The sequence below is a fragment of the Danio rerio genome, chromosome 1 (assembly GCF_049306965.1).
Source record: "Danio rerio strain Tuebingen ecotype United States chromosome 1, GRCz12tu, whole genome shotgun sequence".
In the NCBI taxonomy this organism is placed as follows: Eukaryota; Metazoa; Chordata; class Actinopteri; order Cypriniformes; family Danionidae; genus Danio; species Danio rerio.
In genome coordinates this window covers 5,425,001-5,440,159 of record NC_133176.1, presented here as the reverse complement: position 1 = coordinate 5,440,159, position 15,159 = coordinate 5,425,001, and the positions used below count along the sequence as shown (strand labels likewise).

The 15,159-nt window shown below is 32.3% G+C and overlaps 1 protein-coding gene across 1 annotated transcript in view; it reads right to left on the bottom strand.

Moving 5' to 3' along the window:
* slitrk6 (SLIT and NTRK-like family, member 6) overlaps positions 1–13,515 on the bottom strand; it is a 48,023-nt gene extending 34,508 nt beyond the window's left edge. The window contains exon 1 of the mRNA NM_001305553.1: positions 13,367–13,515. The gene's annotated coding sequence lies outside the window, so the exon portion shown is untranslated. The remainder of the gene's footprint in view (positions 1–13,366) is intronic.
* Between the last annotated feature and the right edge of the window lie 1,644 nt (positions 13,516–15,159).

Genomic DNA, 15,159 nt, shown 5'->3' with positions numbered 1-15,159 from the left:
TATACATCTCTGCTCACAACTCTGATGAGGTGTGTTTAATGTTGTTGTTGTTATTATTATTATTAGTAGTAGTAGTTGTAGTAGTTGTTGTTGTAGTAGTAGTAGTGCATTTAATTGTAATTATTTATCTTAATCAAAATATAGAAATGAAACAGAGTGTGTGTCCTAATTTATGAACATATGCACTAGTGTAACATTGTGGGGACCAGAGGCATGTTAGAGAAGCTGTGAAACACACTTAGTCCTGAATACACACACAGTATGGTCTGACATAGTGGGGACCGGAACCCTTGAGTACTGCTGTCTAACTAATATATATATATATATTTATATTCAGGTTTGCTGAAGTATGACCGTATGACAGAAGGAGAGAACAGCTCTGCTCCAGTACGAGACCCACAACCCTCTGATGAGGTGTGTTTATTAATATTGTTGTTGTTGTTATTATTATTAGTATTATTATTATTACTAGTTGTTGTAGTAGTAGTAGTAGTAGTTGTTGTTGTAGTAGTGGTGTATTTAATTGTAATTATTTAACTTAATCAAAATATAGAAATGAAACAGTGTGTGTGTCCTAATTGGTGAACATATGCACTGACATTGTGGGGACCAGAGGCATGTTAGAGAAGCTGTAAAACACACTTAGTCCTGAATACACACACAGTACGGTCCGACATAGTGGGGACCGGGACCCTTGAGTACTGCTGTCTAACTAATATATATTTTTTAATTTTTTTTATTCAGCTTTGATTGAAGGATGACCATATGACAGAGGAAGAGAACTGCTCTGCTCCAGTACGTGACCCACACCTCTCTGATGAGGTGTGTTTAATGTTGTTGTTGTTATTATTTTTATTAGTAGTAGTAGTTGTAGTAGTAGTTGTTGTTGTAGTAGCAGTGCATTTAATTGTAATTATTTAACTTAATCAAAATATAGAAATGAAACAGAGTGTGTGTCCTAATTTATGAACATATGCACTAGTGTAACATTGTGGGGACCAGAGGCATGTTAGAGAAACTGTGAAACACACTTAGTCCTGAATACACACAGTAAGGTCTGACGTAGTGGGGACCGGGACCCTTGAGTACTGCTGTTTAACTAATATAAATATATATATATATATATATATTTTTTTTATTCAGCTTTTATTGAAGGATGGAAGGATGACCATATGACAGAGGAAGAGAACTGCTCTGCTCCAGTAGGAGACCCACAACTCTGATGAGGTGTGTTTATAATAATAATAATAACAATTATTATTATAATTATTATAATTAATATTATTAGTTGTAGTAGTAATAGTAGTGGTTGTTTGTAGTAGTGGTATATTTAATTATAATTATTTAACTTAATCAAAATATAGAAATGAAACAGTGTGTGTGTCCTAATTGGTGAACATATGCACTGATATTGTGGGGACCAGAGGCATGTTAGAGAAGCTGTGAAACACACTTAGTCCTGAATACACACACAGTATGGTCTGACACAGTGGGGACCGCGACCCTTGAGTACTGCTGTCTAACTAATATATATTTTTTTATATTCAGCTTTTATTGAAGGATGACCATATGACAGGGGAAGAGAACTGCTCTGCTCCAGCACGGGACTCACAACTCTGTTATTGCATATCAGATTTAACGAACCGTTTACTACGGATTTCATGTAATTTTGATAACTGTCCATTAATCAGATGTCATCACGCTGCTGTGCCGTCAGCCAATCTTTGTATTGCTGATAATGATTTTGAGGATCGATAGATCTGTCACAACACACAGTCACGACACCTCTCAGATCAGTTTAATCTGATTCGCAAACTTTTTTGAAGAACCAAATTAGCCTAAGATGAGTTATCAAGATTAAAAGATCCAGGATCTGTAATATAATCTTAGATTATTTAAGCGAGGTCAGACCCCTGGACCCTTGAGTACTACTGTCTAAATTATATATTTCAAAATAAAAATTATAAATTATATAAAAAAAATATATAAAATAATTTTATATAAAATATTTATAAAATTATATATAAAATATATATTTTTAATTATATACAGTTGAAGTCAGAATTATTAGCCCCCTTGTTTATTTCTTGTACTAAATTTCTGTTTAATGGAAAGCAGATTTTTTAAACACATTTCTAATCATAACAGTGTTAATAACTCATCTCTAATAACTGATTTATTTTCTCTTTGCCATGATGACAGTAAAAATTATTTGACTAGATATTTTTCAAGACACTTCTATACAGCTTAAAGTGACATTTAAAGGCTTCACTAAGTTAATTAGGGTAACTAGGCAAGTTATTGGAGGGATAATAATATTGACCTTAAAATGGTTTATAAAAAATTAAAACTGCTTTTATTCTAGCTGAAATAAAACAAATACGACTTTCTCCAGAAGAAAAAAATATTATCAGACATACTATGAAAAAATTCCCTGCTCTGTTACACATCATTTGGGAAATATTTGTAAAAAAGTTTTAAAAAGGTGGGCTGACTTCAACTGTATATACTTTCATATATATATATATATATATATATATATATATATATATATATATATATATATATATATATATATATATATATATATATATATATACAGTTGAAGTCAGAATTATTAGACCCCTTGGAATTTTTCTCTTCTTTTTTAAATATTTCCTAAACGATGTTTAACAGAGCAAGGAAATTTTCACAGTGTGTCTGATAATATTTTTTTCTTCTGGAGAAAGTCTTATTTGTTTTATTTTGACTAGAATAAAAACAGTTTACATTTTTTTAAACACTGTTTAAGGGACAAAATTATTAGCCTCTTTAAGCTATATTTTTTTCTCGATAATCTACAGAACAAACCATTGTTATACAATAACTTGACTAATTACCCTAACCTGCCTAGTTAACCTAATTACCCTAGTGAAGCCTTTAAATTTCACTTTAAGCTGTATAGAAGTGTCTTAAAGAATATCTAGTCTAATATTATTTACTGTCGTCATGGCAAAGAGAAAATAAGTCCATTATTAGAAATGATTATTAGAAATTGTTATTAAAACTATTATGTTTAGAAATGTGTTGAAAAAAATCCTCTCTCCGTTAAACAGAAATTGGGGAAATAATAAACAAGCTGTCTAATAATTCAGGGGGGCTAATAATTCTGACTTCAACTGTATATAAAGAGTTTCATTGCAGAACGAGATATATCCATTTAAAAAAAATGTTGGTTATTTTGACATTATTTTTCAGGACATCAACAGTCAAGTTCATTCACAATTTCTGTACATTAAACTATAACTTGAGCTCAGTGAAGGCCAGGAACACAATATTTTCAAATCCAGGATATTTTTTATTTAATTTTATGTCTATAATTAAGTAAAAAAAAAACATGCCAAAATGCTACATATTAATCCAACCCACATTGTCAAACATGGAATAATATATGCAAAGATTGATTAACAATAATAAGATTCTAAGTTAGATTTGGCCAGAATGTACACAACATAACATAACATAACTTTTTTTTTTTTTTTTTTTGCAAAACGCTACATCCACCTTAGGCTATATTGTACTACATTAATACCATTACCAAAAGCTAGTGAATCAATGTTTTGTTTGATAAGTAAGATTAAGTTAGTTAGATAAATGACCTTTAGCTTGGTACAGAAAGAGTGGGGGGCGGCTCCTTCCACACCGCTGCAGAAAACCAAACCTGTATGATTAGAGCGAGCGGAGCTGAGTCCGTGACACAAACTTGCCTCGCTATGTCATATTTAATGAATTATTTCACTGTAATAATAATAATAGCTTATTTATTTGGTTGTGAAAAAGCTAAACCGTTTTCTCCATAACAACATGTGCCCTTTAAGTTCCTTTGTAATAAATCAACAACAACAGGAATTAATTTTAAATAATAGGTGCAACCACATAAATAAATCTTCAGATAGGCTACTCAGCTACATTTAAGAAACTATTTAAAAAATAAACTTATAAGGGACACTTGCAGACAGGTATCTTGTGATGGGGAGTAGGAAAAAAGGCGCTCCTAGGCCTTCTCTTGACATCAGCGGAGACTCGTTCCCTGCTGCATTTGTGTATTGTTGACGCAGAAGTATCTTATTCTGGTCCACTTTTGTGGCCTTTTTATTATTTTTTTGTGAAGTTGAAGACTTCATCTTCTATCGCTAAATCAATGAGCAAACTCTGAGCACTTCACCGGCGATGACTCTCTTCCCAGGGGATGCTGAGCTCGCGCCGCATCCTGAACGCTCTCTAACTGTTATATCGCACTTTGTAAAGAAACTGGTCTGACCGATATGGATATTGCGTTTTGTGAAAAAAAATACGTTTTGTACTTGGCCTAAAATGTGCATTCTTAAATGTTATTAATGGCAGCAATTCACACATAGATTAAGGTACATCTGAACAGTGATTTCCAATAATAAAATCCAAATGTCAAAAAATGCCGTTTATCGCATTTTGCAACCAAACTCTTCATATGTATGTGTGTGTTATGACTGTATGACTGCAGAAGAGAACTGCTCTGTTCCCACAACTCAGTTTTTCTGGGACTTGAAAACAGACGCTCAGCAGATTTTAAAGGGTGGAATCTTGATCAAATCGTGGGTTTACACACAAACATGTAATACAGTGCCAGATTTTCTGGATGTTATATACACATTTGTATTTGCAAACATATACCATATTGTTTTAAATGATGTATTTTTGTGTGGGTTTTTACATTCAGAGAAAGTTACAGTGGATCGTGATTTTGGAGGAGGTGAAGTCCAATCTAAAAGGTAAAAATATTATTTATTTTTCTGATCAGAATTTTTCTTTTTTCAGAATGTTAATTTTTATCATGATATGTATGTGCTATGTTTGAAAACTATTTTTAAGCTACCATCACACGCTTTTACCCATTAAAAAGAACAACACAAAATCAAATAAATATTTTGGTAAGCTTTATGCAGAGAAGTCAACTCTCAGACTTGATTTTTACTTTCAGAGTCCCCTCAAGTATCATCACCATGGTACAGTGTCTGTGAAGATAGTGAAGCAGACCCAGCATTCACAAAAAAGAGAGGTATGATCATTTAAGTTAATTTGTGACTGACTTGTGTTATTGTACAAGTCCAAATGCACAAGCTCATTTACATAACATGTAGGGTAAAACAGGACAGAAGCACATTACTTCTATGATGATTTCAGTACAGTTGCACTTGATGTCTCATTTCATGTTAGTTAAACAATATTGCTAAATACTTTGGAAAAATATACTAATTGCATATCTGGTTACACTTTATTTTAATAATTTACTTTACTACTACTACTATATTCATATTGTACTAATTTTGAGCGTAACCTAACAGTCTGCTGTACTATTTACTGAGACCAATGAGAGTCAGTTTTATTGAGGTAACCTTAACTGTCAGCTAATACTCTACACTCTAAAATTAATAAAAATAAGTAATAATAATTAAATTAGCAGTTTTTCATAATTTGTTTTTATGAAATCTGTTTGTTTCTGCTTTTGAATTGCATTATGGGATCTTGATCTTTCTTCCAACAACTTTTAATCTTAAAAAGTAAAAAAAGTGACTTTTTGTTTGGGTTGTTGTTGTATATTATGCTACAGAAACCTTGTAATAAACTGCCGGTACATTTTCTGTTATTCTAAAGACTTATTTATCTCTATATATTATTTCTTATACATTATATTATTTCAAACTACTAAAATGTCAGTAAAAGTCACTTTGTTAAACTGTAGAGTTGAATTTTCAACATCAAAAGTGCACAGAGCAGAGATCAACATCCCATAATGCAATTCACCACCACAAAAAAAAAAAAAACACTTGTAAATCACAAAATACAGGAACTGGTAATGAACAGATATGTGTTACAGTGTAGTGTTTTGAGCTAAACTTGAGCTAACAGTCTGCTAATACTCTACTGATAATCAGATGAGCGTTAGTCTTATTGAAATACTCTAATACATAATACTTTACGGTGAGATAATTAACGTAGTTGCAGAGTTACGCATAGTTAGAAGAATGTCTAAACTGGACTATGGAATAAAGTGTAACCACATTAACCAGATTTGAAGTTAATAGGAAGTATTTTTTAATCCATCTCCATCTTAAGTATTTTTAATAATAGGCAAGACATATTTTTCTAGCAATTTCTATCACAATATTAAACTAACATAACAGCACATGTTGTAAAAATGACTGAACATTTATGCAACTAAAACCACTTTTTTATATTTTAACCACCCATAGGTCCCATAAAGAGAAGATCCTGGAGCAAACAGGAAGTACATGCTGTGGTGAAAGCTGAACCATTGGCTCTAAAAACCAGAGATTGGTCAGCTTTGGATTTTTATATTAAAAACTGAATCTCGGCTCTTTAGATAAAAAATCTGAATAACACTTTTATAGTAAGTATACACTATACATCATTAGTTTAGCACTAACTCTACATTAATAGACTTTAGGAAGCAGTTTATAAATACAGCTTCAAACGCTGTATTCTTGACTTGACTTAATTGTATTTTCATGCTTTGTTACTGATTCATTTTCATTACTATATTATGTATTGCATTATTTACAAACTATTTGTATATAAGAGTAGTTGGTGGTTTTTAAGATAATTCAGAATGAGTTATTAAATGATTAATAAACTATTCAAATGAGCATTTATACATGTTATATTCAGGCATATAGTAATTGTAACCATGTGTGTTAGTAAATGCTATAATAACACAACTTCATGCAGTTTTGTGACCTAAGGACTGTTTATAGTTGATAAATCCCTTATAAATGTCAATTTAAGGCTCAGTATCTAATGAACAATAAATCTTTGCAATCTTATTAAAAAAATTCTGTAAAGTTTAAACATTGCAAAATAAAAATACAACATCATTTCAAAACAACAATTAACAATATGACAATATTCATTTCAGTGTTTCTGTGATGTTTGCACTGTACAGTAATTTAATATTTTGATAAGATTGCAAAGATTTATTTTTCATTAGATAGTTTCATTTGTGTATCTTGAAATTAATGGAAAAAAAAAAATATATATATATATATATATCTTCTTTGGCCTTAGTCCCATATGATTGCGGGGTCGGCTCTTTTTGGAACAAGTCCTTCAGTTTTAGACTTGTCCATATGATAACGACTTTTTTACACCTTCCGGCCACCCTGTCATATGGGCCTGTCACACTCATACACTAGGGACAATTTAGCCTTCCCAATTCACCTGTAGCATGTCTTTGGACTGTGCCTTTGCACCCGGAGGAAACCCACACGAATGCAGGGAGAACATGCAAACTTCTCACAGAAATGCCAACTTAACCGAGGTTCAAACCAGTGACCCAACGACCTTCTTGCTGTGAGGCGACAGCACTACCTACCGCGCCACTGCTTCACCATATATATATATAAAGCTATGAATCACTCCCCCTTTTAATTTATTTCTTTTTTTCTGTTTAGAATATAGCTGAGATTTTAATTGTCATTTATAAGGGATTTATAAAGCATCAATAGTCCTCACTGTAGATTAGCTCACAAAACTGCATGAAGTTGAGTTTATAAAGCATTTATTATTAGACAGAGTAACCATTACTATATGCCTGATTAATAAGATATATAAATGTTGGGTAACACTATAATAACTGCACACAATGAATTATTTATGAAACATTAGCAAATAGTTAGTTGAACGTTTGTTAAGCATTAACTCTACATTAATAGACATTAGTAAGCAGTTTATAAATTATATTTATAAATATAAATTACAAATATTATTGACTTATAAGCACAATTATAATGTGCTTAATGATTGTTTTCATACTTGGTAAATAATGCAATACTTAATTTAGTAATGAAAAATACATCATTAACAAACCAGATATTTTGTAAAGTAGTTGGTGTTTTTTTTTTTTAGATAATTCAGAATGTGCAAGTAAATGATTAATAAACTATTCAAAATAACATTGATAATTCTTATTATTCAGGCATATTATAAGTTATTTAGTATGTTAATAAATGCTTTATGAACTCAACTTCATGCAGTTTTGTGATCTAATCTAAAGCGAGGGCTATTCATGCTTTATAAATCCATTATAAATGACAATATAAGGCTCAGTTACATTATATACAGGGAAAAAATGACTATTAATTTCTACTTATTACAAGATGCTCAAATGAAACTGTATCAAATGAAAAGTAAATCATTGCAATCTTGTCTAAATATAAAATTGCTTTACACGTAATGTATTGTTAAATTATTATATTGTTGTTTTATCAAATGATGTTGTATTTCGACACTCCTGTTATTCAGCAATGTTTAAAATTTACAGTAATTGTATTTGTTTAGGTACAATTGCAAATACTTATTGTTTATTTGATACACAGTAGGTAGTGCTGTCACCTCACAGCAAGAAGGTCGCTGGTTCGAGCCCTGGCTGGGTCAGTTGGCATTTCTGTGTAAAGTTTTCATGTTCTCCCTGTGTTGGTGTGGGTTTCCTCCAGGTGCTCCTACATGCGGTACAGGTGAATTGGGTAGCCTAAAATGGTCCGTAGTAAATAAGCGTGAATGAGTGTGTATGTGTATGGATGTGTCCCAGGGATGGGTTGCAGCTGGAAGGGCATCCGCTGCATAAAAACGTGCTGGATAAGTTAGAGGTTCAATCCGCTGTTGCGACCCCGAATTAATAAAGAGAGAAAACCAAAATGAAAATAAATGAATGATTCTGAGCTTTTAATTGTCATTTATAAGGGATTTATAAAGCATCAATATTCCTCACTTTAGATTAGATCTCAAAACTACATGAAGTTGAGTTAATAAAGCATTATTTAACATGCAGAAAAACGTATTATATGCAGGGCTCCAAACCGGTTCAAGGAACGGAAACGAAAAACAGAATCAAATGACATTTTTCAAGAACAGAAACGAAAACCGAAAAAAAAGATCAACTTTAATCGTTCTGAACAGAAATGTTTACAGTTAAACGGTTAATAATGTTATTTTATTGTTCTTTTTATTATATGAATTTGGGAGACAAAAAGCATTAATTTAAAGCATGTGAACAAATGCGACGGTGACGCTCGTTTTTATATAAACTATAAATGTCTGGCCGTGATGCGTATTTAGGCCTATGCCAGTCTATAAAAGATAATGTAGCTTAAAACACTTTAAAATTTTAGAGAACGTAATACAGTTTGCACAACCAATGTTTGGTCTTAATAACCTGCCCATAATTAAACGTCATGTAGCCTACTTTTTGATTACTTGACCAGCGGATTAATGGCAGCACCAGCGGATAAACGAGATCTGAGCATAATAGGTATGACCAATATGTGCATAACCAATATGCAAAGTCAAGAGAGTGCACGACTCCATAGGGTAACGTAGCCTAAACTGCGCACACTTGATTATGTAATGTGTGAAATCGTGGACGCATCTCAAAGAGCAAAGCATAACTTATTAAATGCCCATGCTTAATCGGTCATCGATAAGGTCTATCGGTTTTAAAGGGTTACCGACAATAAATCAATCGAGTAATCGTTAGCATCCCTAGTTTAATCAATGAATGTGTTAAATTTTATATTTATATTAAAGATGAATAAGGCAAGAATATGATAATGATACTTTTTAGATTTTTACACCTACAAAAATATCTTGTGGTAGGGCACTTGTTTAATAAAAATCTTTGTAAATAGGTTATCTGTAAAAAACGCAATCAGAGCCAATGACATGTAGAAGTAGTGTTGCCTAAACGGCTATTAAATTTCTAATAAAATTAAAACCAAAGTATAAATCATTGCATTTTTCGTTTGATAAAAATATACAGAAACGAAATAAAATCATAAGGATGCTAGTTTGTAATTTATGTTAATAATAATAAAATTACATGCTTAGACTATAAGCTTAACGGCTATACGCTGCCAATAGGCCACTAATAAATATTATTTTACTTTGTACTGGATTATAATGTATATTTTACTATAAAAACTAAATATAGCATGTCTTACTGTCATTTAAAACAAGTAATTCAAAATACACATCAGAACTGTAGACCTGCAGTGGGTAAACTGTATACAGGGGGTGTTGGTCAATCAATAGCCTACAGCACATAATTGAACTAATTATGATGCTAACTGTAATTTAGCTCTTAATATAGGCCTACGATATATTTTCTGGTGTTTAATTTTGCATGAGCAAATAGCAGTATAGCCTAAAGTAATTTTTTTAAAAAGATTTTACTAATATTAATAATAATGGATATAATAAATTTAAATAATAATTGCACTGTGCAGTGTACTAAATATTTTTATTCGGCTACATAACTGAAAAACTATTTCATAACAATTTTCATAATTTTTACTGCTATTTCATATTATACAACATCTAAATGTAGCGCCGGGCCTGCGCTCGATACCAAGGAGTGGGGCTGTGTGTAGCGCCTTTAAACAGCGTGTCAATCAATAACCAAAAGCAAGTTCATATTATAAATTTATCTTTAATGATACTTATTGAAAATTCATTTAATCTTACCCCTCGTATAGATTTTTTAGTTGCACCATTAAAAAACAGAGCACTCTAGAGCCCTGCAATACTTTGTAATTAAATAAAGGTTTTTTTTTTTTTTTTTTCTAGAAAACTGTTTTCGGAATATTTTGTCTATTAAGGAACGCAAGAACAGAACCGAAAAAATATAAATTCTGCTCAGAGTGAACCGATTGGATTTTCTTTTTTTTTTCTTTTTTTTTTAGCCCTGATTATATGCCTGAATAGTAAATGTATAAATGTTCATTTATATAGTTTTTTAATCATTTATTTACTCATTCTTAATTATCTTAAAAAACACCAATTATTCTTAGACAGTTTGTAAATAATGCAATACTTCATTTAGTAATGAAAAATGAATTATAAACAAAGTATGAAAACACAAAAATTGAGCACATTACACATGCTTATAAGTCATCAATAGAGCATCTAGCTGTGTTTATAAACTGCTTACTATTAATGTAGAGTTAATGCTTAACAAATGATGTCTATTTGGAGTTTTGGTTGCTTGGTTATATGATGAAGGTCTCTGTGCATTTGTGGGGTTCAGTTCTTTATAAATATATTTTTAAATATTTTTAATGTTTTTTTTTTTTTCAAATAGTTAAAATATGACAGAAACAGAAATAGAACATACTGGTGGATTTTATGAGTTTACCCAAATGTACATTATATTATTAATTACTTGCCCTCATCTCACTCTAATCCCCTGAGACATTCATTCATCTTCAGACTCAAAGGAAGATAACTTAGATAAAGTGCAAGAACTCCTCATCCTCCATAGACAGCAAGGGATTGAAACAATACGAAGGAGAGGAATTAATAACAGAATCTTCATTTTGAGGTGAACTAACCGTTTAATATTATTTGCTATTGCACTTAACTAAATGTGTATACAGACATGGAAGAGTTATGTGGAAGCTTGTTATACCCAATGAGAACTGCTTTTAGACATGCAAGAGAGTTTCATGGATTTTGTGTTTACTGTTTTTTGTGTTTAAAGGTTTTGTGGAAATTATTTATAATAAATATAACATTTATTAAATCTATTCTGGACCATTTCCTGTTTGGATCTTGAGGTTCCTTCTGTATTCAAATTACATTTTTTATAAACTGACCTGCTCTTCAAATGAAAATTCTAAAGCAGTTTACTGTCAAATTACTTGATTGGAGGTTTAAAATTTAATATTAGTAAGGGTGCTGATCTGATCCCCACGTTGCCTAAAAACCGGTAATGTGTGTGTAGAACTGGTCCTTACTTTGACTAAAAGACGGTAATGTGTGTGTAGACCTGGTCCTTACTTTGACTCAAAACCAGTGATGTGTGTGTAGATCTGGTCCCTACTTTGACTCAAAACCAGTGATGTGTGTGTTGATCTGGTCCTTACTTTGACTCAATACCGGTAATGTGTGTGTAGATCTGGTCCTTACTTTGACTCAAAACCAGTGATGTGTGTGTAGATCTGGTCCTTACTTTGACTCAATACCGGTAATGTGTGTGTAGATCTGGTCCTTACTTTGACTCAATACCGGTAATGTGTGTGTAGACCTGGTCCTTACTTTGACTCAATACCAGTAATGTGTGTGTAGATCTGGTCCTTACTTTGACTCAATACCGGTAATGTGTGTGTAGACCTGGTCCTTACTTTGACTCAATACCGGTAATGTGTGTGTAGATCTGGTCCTTACTTTGACTCAATACCGGTAATGTGTGTGTAGACCTGGTCCTTACTTTGACTCAATACCAGTAATGTGTGTGTAGATCTGGTCCTTACTTTGACTCAATACCGGTAATGTGTGTGTAGACCTGGTCCCTACTTTGACTCAATACCAGTAATGTGTATCTGGAACTGGTCCTTACTTTGTCTCAAAACCAGTAAAGTGTGTGTAGAATTGGTCCCCACTTTGTCTAAAAATCGGTTGTGTATGTGGCGGACCCCACTTCTACACAAAACCTGAAATGTCCCCACAAGTGACCACTGTGTCAGGTCTATAAATAAAATTGTGGAATATCCAAAATCTGAAGTGATTTTATGAAATAGTTTGTGTTTTTGTGTGGCAAACTATTTTTTTTATGTCTCTAACATCATCAGAAAGGGCGGTCCCCATTACGTAACCACCGTGACAGGTGACCCCCACAATGCACAAAAACAAGTATGTGTGTGTGTGTGTGTGTGTGTGTGTGTGTGTATGTGTATGTGTATGTGTGTGTGTGTGTGTGTGTGTGTGAATCTCTGGCCATTTAGAGAAGCTGCTGCAAACAGAGACATTAAATGAAGACTTCTGCTTGTCTGTGTGTGCAGGTATGTCTGGCTGCCCGTGTGTGTGTGTGTGTGTGTGTGTGTGTATCTGCCTGCCTTTGTGTAAATGTGACTTTGAAGGCGAGCATCTGTGCTGCAGACGGCTACATCACAATGAAGTCACCTGAGTTTCATTTACAGGGATTGAATTTGCAGGGGATGAATAAGTAAAATAAGGCTTATAAGGTGTCATTGAGATCACAGCAGACGGTGTTGCATTAACAATGCCTATTGTACTTCTGCAATGCTTTCAGATTTAAAAATAATAATAATAAACATAGGACGAGGTGCATTAGAAAGTACATGCATAAAGTGTGCATCTTGCAGTCTGGGCATTGTGCCATCTTTAACATGATTAAGACCGTTTTAAATGGCACAAAATATCTAGCATCTGCTTTAAGATTTAACCCTAAACACTTTAAGCCTCACACTAAAAAAGTGCATGTAATAGCAATACATCTTTCGACTTTGTAGATGTACCATTAGTAAGCAACTCTTACCCAAATTACGCAGCGCTGTGAGTCTCCGTAGCTCCACTTGGCCAAGTTATCAGTGCTTTGTGGATCAAACAAAACCACCCAGTTTTGCAGCACAAAATAGGACGCCTGGACTTCTCAAAAGGGCTTCCTTTGGCACGGAAAAGCCCTCCGCGCAAACATCAACAACAACAAAAAAAAACATGGAACAAGTCCAGGTCCAAGTTGCCCCTCAGCTCTCCATCGCGCAATGATTTGTTTGTTTTACCGTATTAATCTTTCCAGCCGCGGTTTTCACATCTCTTTTCCCCGCATTTTGAATGTGGGCTTCAGGAGTCAGTGCTCATCTCATAGAGAGTCCCAGTGATGGGGAATAAAAGTCCTGGATTAACATTCAGCTGTCCGGAGAGCGCCTGATGTCTTGCTGAAGCTGCTGAGGAGGCACCGAGTCTCCAGCCTCGCGATCTGCCCAGTGAATGAGCTCGTGCTGGAGCTTCACTTCACTGGAGCTCCGCCCTCCCCACAGTCAAAGGCGCTATCGTGACTCCATGTGGAGAGGGGAGAGGGAGAGAGAGAGACTGAACGCATCCTTGCGCAGCGCGGTCAGGGTTTCTGTGGAGTTTTGAGGTTCTTCGATCGGTCATTAGTTATGTTACTTTGTGAAGTATTCGGGGGAAGTTCACACTGCACCGCACTGCATTGTGGTTTGGTGCTTGGCGTTCGCTTCTGGATCCTTTACCCGAAAGTTTTGACTGCAAAAAGCTGGTGTCAGCAAAAATATAGAGTTGATGTTGTGAACGTCGTGGGCATGTTGTCGCACTATATAGAATTGACAATGATTAAAAATAATAATAATAGATACATAAATAAATATTAAGGTAACGTTTTTTCGGCATAACCGGTAAAATATATTGTATAAAGAAATAATAAGGAAATAGTCAAAAATAGCCTATTATGGATCACATAAATAAATAATATAATATAGTAAAAATATCATGAATCACACAAATAAATAATATATTATAGTAAAAAATATTATGGATCACATAAATAAATAAATATAGTATATGAAGAGTAATTTTCAGCTAAATGGTAAAATAAGTTTAAATAAATAAATATTTAATTAGCAAAATGTTAGATCACATAAATTTATGAATATTAAGGTATGTGAAAATGTATTTTCAGCTAAACGGTAAAATATTATTAGTAAATAAATAATAAATAAACTGTAAAAATATTATGGATCAATTAAATAAGTAAATAAATAAAGATTAAGGTTTAGGAAATGTATTTTTTAGCCAAATGGTAAAATATAATAGATTAAAAAAATAATAATAATTAACATATATATATATATATATATATATATATATATATATATATATATATATATATATATATATATATATATATATATATATATATATATATATATGTGTGTGTGTGTGTGTGTGTGTGTGTGTGTGTGTGTGTATGTATGTATTATTAACTAGTAAAATGTAATGGATCAAATTAAATAAATAAATAAATAAATAAATAAACATTAAGGTATATAAAGTTTTTTTTAGCTAAACAGTAAAATATTATGTATAAATAAAGAATAAAGAACTATTTTAATAGTAAAATGTTATGTATCATGTAAATAAATTAATTAACATTAAAGTATATAAAAAGTTGTTTTCAGCTAAGCAATAAAATATTATGGATCAATAAATAATATTTAATTAGTAAAATGTTATGCATCACATAATTAAATAAATAATAAGGAATTTAAAATGTTTTTTTCAGCTTAACTGTAAATGTTATTAGTAAATAAA